The sequence below is a fragment of the Triticum dicoccoides genome, chromosome 6B, assembly GCF_002162155.2.
Source record: "Triticum dicoccoides isolate Atlit2015 ecotype Zavitan chromosome 6B, WEW_v2.0, whole genome shotgun sequence".
NCBI lineage: Eukaryota > Viridiplantae > Streptophyta > Magnoliopsida > Poales > Poaceae > Triticum > Triticum dicoccoides.
In genome coordinates, this window is record NC_041391.1 from 706,930,455 (window position 1) to 706,936,524 (window position 6,070).

The window sequence follows — 6,070 nt, forward strand, 5'->3', positions numbered from 1 at the left end:
GCGCGCATGTCCATTTCAACGTTGAAAGGACACATGTGACGTGGCTGGTGCTGACAGTAGGGAAGAGATCAGCGGCAAGGGAAGCAGGGGGAAATCTGGGTGAAAACTGAGTTCATTCAAGGTTAGGTCAAAGAGGGTACACAACTAGGTATACAGCTTCATAAGGACTCATCTTATTGGGATCCAAGATGATCAATTACAGTTAAGTTGTACAATTTCTATATTTGGGTGATGGTACCGGAGATCGTTCATTTTGCTTCTATCATGTATACTTAAAATTGTGTATTCATAAAACTTTAGCTTATGTAGATGATGCATGGGTAATTTAGTAAACATGTTAAATATAAACTAAATTGTTGATTTAGTAACTCTATTTTGGTCCAGCGATCTTCAACAAGGATAGACCGACTCTGATTTTTTTTCCAGTTTCTTTAGGCAGTGGTTAAACCGGATTACGATAAGAGATCAATTGTTGAGGCTATACTGAACCACAAATTTATTATTGGGACAGTATTATAGTCTCTTATTTATGCTTTTTAAGTAAATATCATGTCTACCTCTTATTAGAAATATAGAAAACCTTAGGTTCTTTACAAGCTTTCTTACCAAAAGAAGGCTCTTCAGAAGCTACTACATGTATATGCTCAGATTATATGCATGTTCTCTTTAATTTTCAAGTGCTTATGAATCATCTGTGGAAGTACAGTAGCATGTGACCATGGAGGCATTGAACTAAATACGAATCCAAGCAGGAGTATCAGGAAGACAATATATGTTTTGGTCTACCGAGAGGGTCATGCAATGCTTCATTGAAGTTCAGATTTACCTCCAAACCATTGTATGGACTCGTGCACATACTCGCTATTTTATTTCCTCGCCTTCTTGCAGTTTAATTACATGTAAGTTATGTATTCTATTTAATAAGTTATTTGTGTTTTGGCTTGTTATGAATGTTTTTAGATGACACATACATATTGGGCGTCATGGTGGGAATATGTACATGTAATATAGAGACAGCCTAGGAGAAACCAGTCAACCTGCCCGAGCTCATTGCTGACAGGCTCGGGGTTATCTAGGGCATGGTCGACCTCCTGAAGGCCTTGATGGGCTCCACCGACCACCATTCAGGTACTATTCATCTCTTTAACCATGATCTAATCTCGTCTTGCATTGTAATGAATTTCTTGCTTCTGCTTTGACATTAAACATGTTCAAATGAATCTGAAGAATTTGATACTATATGTATGTTTATATATACCAAGGGCTCCGCCGACCTATGTTCACGTACTATTCATCTCTTTAACCATGATCCAATCTCATGTCATATATGAGCGAGATACCTCTTAAGCTATGGGAATACATTGATCGTGTTGTAATGAATTTCTTGCTTTGATTTGACTTTAATTATGTCTAAACGAATCTGAAGAATTTGATACTATATGGAAGTTTATATATATTTGATTATCCTCAATATACAACAATTAGTTCCACTTGATCATACCATATATATGATGTTGCCAGGTTGAGAAATTTTACATGCTCCTATGTATGGCATGATGCATTTCAATTTCTTTTAGTACACCGTGCCTGATTAGGCAGCATGACATAAATAAAACATGAAGATAGCAGAACCAGTATTCTTTTTTTTTTGCCGGGAAAACAGATTAAATTAAACTGGGGTATGAGTACAATCAGCACAAATTGCCTCAGCGATTTCTGGAGGGTAGTTTCTAAGCCAAACGGTTATTCTGCCTAGTCTAGCCAGCTCGTGACTTGCCTTGTTTGCATCACGGCTGATTTGGACTACCTGAATATCTCTTTCCCTGATGAGCTCCTGAATCACACTAATCCTTGATCGTAGATGGACGCATTAAGACTTCTCACGTCCAATAGCTTGATGGCCTCCACATAGTCTGATTCTAGGGTGAAGGCATCCGAAGTCCAGTGCAGCGCGAGGGCAAGGCCCTCCTCCATCGCTGAACGCTCCGAGTCGAGTGCATCATTGCCAACACGTATCTGCCGGCTTGCCGCGAAGATCACAGCTCCCGTGAAGTCGTGGAGAATCATACCTGCGCCTGCTGTTCCATCATTTGCATATGCCCCATCAACATCCAGCTTCATCCTCCCTTCCTCAGGCGGCTGCCACTTCTTTCTGATTTTCTTTCGGCCATCTCTCATATGCTTGTCCTGGTTACTCACTGATATGTATGACACTGTTTCCTTTCCTTTCACTACGTCTGTTGTTGGATGTTGCTTTATATACATCAGCGAGTCCATATAACTACACAGAAATCTGCGGGAGCTCTCAGCTGGCGGAGCCGGCTTATTATGCGTAAGTTCATTGTGGACATGCCAAATCCTCCACAAAAGCATTAACAACAGCAAACGTTGGGTCTCAGTTTGTCTCGCTAGGATCTGCAGTAGCCATTCATGTCCATCCGGCCGCAACATGTCGTCCCTCGGCAGGTCCCAAACTTCACGCATCACCTGCCAGAGCAGCCGCGCGTGGGTGCAATGGACTATCGCATGGAAAGTATCTTCATCTTCCCTCCCACAGATGCGACATGTGTTGCATCATGTGTCATATGCGGTGTTTTCATGTTCATTTTTGTTGCCAGAATATTTGAGGCTATCTTCCATGCAAAGACGCCTACCTTTGGGAGTACTGGACATTGCCATATCAAACGGCATCCAGGCCGCTCACCATCTGGTTGGCTGCTAGTAGCTCCAACCCCTTGCTGGTTCATTTGTAGCTGGAATGCGAAGCGATAGGCGCTGCGGACAGAGAAAATTCCCAGTTTATCTGGCTGCCAGGCCAGAAAATCTTGTTCATTCCTCGGTGATGGTCTGATCTTTATTATATCTCCGCAACATCCATTGAAAGGAAATATTGGTTTAGCACTTGCATATTCCAATTGCCACTGGGTTCTAGAAAGTCAGCTACCCATCTCAATCTGCATCGTCGCTGCTGTGTTACAGGTCTCAGACTCCATGCTCTTGGTATCCAAGGTTGCTGGCTGCCAATTGTCAGGGACCCGGTTTCAAGTTTTTGTTGTTATTGAGGACGGATTGGAAAAAGAATTATGTGTATGAAAGAAGGATGGGCAGTTTGAGAGAAAAGAATCGATAGAGCCCTTGGGCGAGCTATTTGAATGAACATCAATCCAGTTAATTCCACTTGAGCCGGTCGTCGGCTCCCTGAGTCCGGGGAACAAACGATTGATGAAGGAAGAAAAAAAAAGAGGTCGGGTCTGCTTCACGAACGTGCGCCCGATGGATGGATGGATGGATGCATGCATTTGCATTGGCCTTCATCTTGCATGCTGCTGCTATCCTTCGCCACCCGACTTTCTTGTGTTGGACCGACGCAGTGCCTCTACGGGTCCGTCTTTCGGTATCCTATCTTTCACCATAGACGGGCCTCGGTGCTGGACAACTGGTATGGCCTCCTACTCCTTGGGCACTGGACTAATGAATGCTACGTGTGCAACCCAGCTACAATACGATGTGCCCACCTACCATAGACGTCAGAGAAGGCGTCGTGGCCGTACCATAAAAGCATGTTCCTCGCCTTTGACCCTGCCGTGTCGCAGCACTACGAGGTGTTCCTCTTCCCCGGTGAAGAGATCGAACAGGATGATTTAAAAGAAATGTGACCCAACGGCCACGATTCGGACGGGATAAGATGTTCTCTATAAAGGTGTTCTCATCACTGACCAATGAGTGGGCGAGCCGAGAGTTTGTACCAGGACCTTGTGCACCTAAGCATCTCTACGACATGGTGATAGAGCCATACTTGTGCATGTGCAAACGTGGAGGTCGGCTGTGTACTAGAGTGGCTCGCTCTACGTGCACTATTGCCATAACATCCTTATGATCTTGCGCAACTCGATCAGACATATGACATTGTTCACATGCCGGGGAAATACTACATCGAGAAAAAAAGGTAGACGGTATGAGTTACCAAAGAGGTCTGTATTAGCGACCTATGAGAGGGGTATTCGCTATGTGGTGCTTAACAAGCATCAACTAGTCCAATCTAGGGTGGATGTTGTCGCACGAGGCCAACCTGAGTCCATATGATCATAAAATCGAGAGCTCGTTTATAGAACCAAGGGTGCCATGGGAGGTGGTGGAAAACAACGAAGAAATCGTCAGCTTGTTTGAACCTCGTATTACTATATACAATGAGGATAGCCTGGCTGACACAATTGATGATGATGTTGGTGATGACGACAAGGATGAAGAAGAAGGCATCGACGAGGAGTATGTCCAGGGCGAAACAACTAATGATGTTGATGATGACGGAGATACACATGAGGATGAAGAAGTGAAAACCGTAGAGGGTTCTGAGTACTCTTGGAACTCGAACGAGGACAACTTCATTAAATCAGACCAAAGTCGGACCCAACTACAACAACCAGAGCATGCAAATTGGAGAATAATAGGATTGTATCCATACAAGGATGTGCTCCTCCTTGGTCATGTTTGGTGCGGCCATGTTGTGGCATACCATCTTAACACGTTGAGAATGCAATATTTGGGTAGGAGGATTCTTAGATACCCCCACCAACTAGGCCATGGAATCAACCGTGCATTTCCTTACCGCCCATGATACAGATGCTCTCCCCATAAGCAAACCACCTCGTCCCGATGGTCCCTAGATTTATCCATAAAATGAAGAACAGGAGTGATAAGCGAGAGCACATGTATATTTTTTCATCCGCTCAAGCAATGCCTTTTAATCGAATCCATTGTCTGAAGAATTACTCTGTCACTGTGTGTTAATCAGTTGGGTGCATATAAGTTGCTTAATTTTGAGCATTGGAGTATGTTCTCTTTCGAGTCCTTGTCACCCATATGTATATTGGTTCACCATGCTTAATTGGAACCCACAAGTTTCTCCTAGGGATTTTTTTTTCTGGAACCGGGCGAAGGAAAATTTGTAACCACTATCGATCGGTGATGCAATAGGATGGTGTCGAGATAGGTTTTGCTGGAACCGGCATAGTGTTTTCCTGGAACTCGCAAGAATTTTTGATGGCGGATGGATGAGACTTTTGCTGTGGTTGGCGTGATGGTGTGCTTTTTGCTGGATTCATTGATCTTTTTGGATGCAACTAGCATGTGTTTTTGCTACGCCCGGGAACCATAGGACATGTGTATAGGCCTCCAGTTCTATGTTTTGCCGGTTGTGGCTTTGAGTTCTCCATTTATTTACGAAAACACTAACATCCACACGTTTGGGCGTCTGGAAACTCGCCCACACGCATGGATCCTTATTCAATCAATTCTGCACGAATCTTGGCGCGTTCTAGCAGTTTTTGTGTGTCACGTAGGGCTAAGCTGGTGTGTGGGCATTCATCCGGTCGCCCACATGTCCTTTTTCACCACATGGGGGGCTGGTGTGTGGCGTTTAGCAATTCACCCACACACCAGTTTTCACACACGCAGAGGGGGCTGGTGTGTGGGTGTTTACCACTTCGCCCACATGCCCGTCTCCTCGCCCACACCCAAAGCTGGCAGTTGCCATGTGTTTCTGGAGGGTACATGGCAACTGCCCTAGCTTTGCTTGTAAGCAGATGTCAACTCTCTTTTACCCGAGTTGCCATGTGTTTTTTGCATCATACATGGCAACTGCCCTAGCGTGCACGTAAGCAGATGGCAACTCTTTCTTTTACATGGTAACTGCCCTAGCATGCTTGTGAGCACATGGCAACTCTTTCTCTTTTACCCGAACATATTTTTTTGCCATGCCTTTTTGTAGTGCTACATGGCAACTGCCTAGTGTTAGTGGGTGGCAACTCCTAAAATTTTGAAATCATGGCAACTGCAGTAGACCAGACCATACATGGCAACTGCAGTTGAGAAACCATGGCAACTGTAGTTGTTTGACATGGCGACCGAAGTTCAGCAACATGGCAACTGCAGTTAAACGACACATGGACGAGGGTCTGGACCATGGCAACTGCGGGACACACGGTGACTGGCACGCGGGGCGTGCGGGACCATTGTCTGAAGAATTACTCTGTCACAGTGTGTTAATCAGCTGGGTGCATATAAGTTGCTT